This window comes from Monodon monoceros, unplaced genomic scaffold, assembly GCF_005190385.1.
Source record: "Monodon monoceros isolate NGI ecotype Baffin Bay Population unplaced genomic scaffold, NGI_Narwhal_1 Super_Scaffold_18, whole genome shotgun sequence".
NCBI lineage: Eukaryota > Metazoa > Chordata > Mammalia > Artiodactyla > Monodontidae > Monodon > Monodon monoceros.
The window spans coordinates 126,940,191-126,940,809 of NW_021703774.1; positions in this window are offsets into that span (position 1 = coordinate 126,940,191).

The following is a 619-nucleotide window of genomic DNA, read 5'->3' on the forward strand; positions in this document are numbered from 1 at the left end:
CAAAAAAAAAAAAAAAAAAAAAAAAAAAAAACAAAAAACAAATAGAAATGAGAATTCTTGGCAGTGTGGACCAATGGTCAAGAATTCGACAGGATGATTGTGTGCCTCCAAAGACATTTGGTATCAGAGGCCAGGTATTCTTCCCCAATGTTTGGTGCCATATAAGCTAACTGTACTTAATGATAGTCCCAGATGGATTATCTCAGGCAAACGAAATAGAAATCAAGATGAATTCTAGAGAAATAAATATTATTTCCTGAACACCTAACTCTGTGGACTAAGATTTGTATCTACTCATAGAAATGTAAGTCTCTGCCACCTGAGCAGAATGGAGTTTAGAAAACATTAAGTTGTTATAGAAAAAGTAAGTTGTCTTCCTTGCAGTTAGATTATAGTGAGATATGTGCCCCTTTCATCTTTTTTCTGATTCATATTTTTTCATGTTCATACAATGTATCTACTTTCACTAATTAATCCTAATAAAAATCCAAGATGCTGTCAAAGATTTATCAAGAGATATTCTAGGGCTTCCCTGGTGGCGCAGTGGTTGAGAGTCCGCCTGCCGATGCAGGGGACGCGGGTTCGTGCCCCGGTCCGGGAAGATCCCCCATGCCGCAAA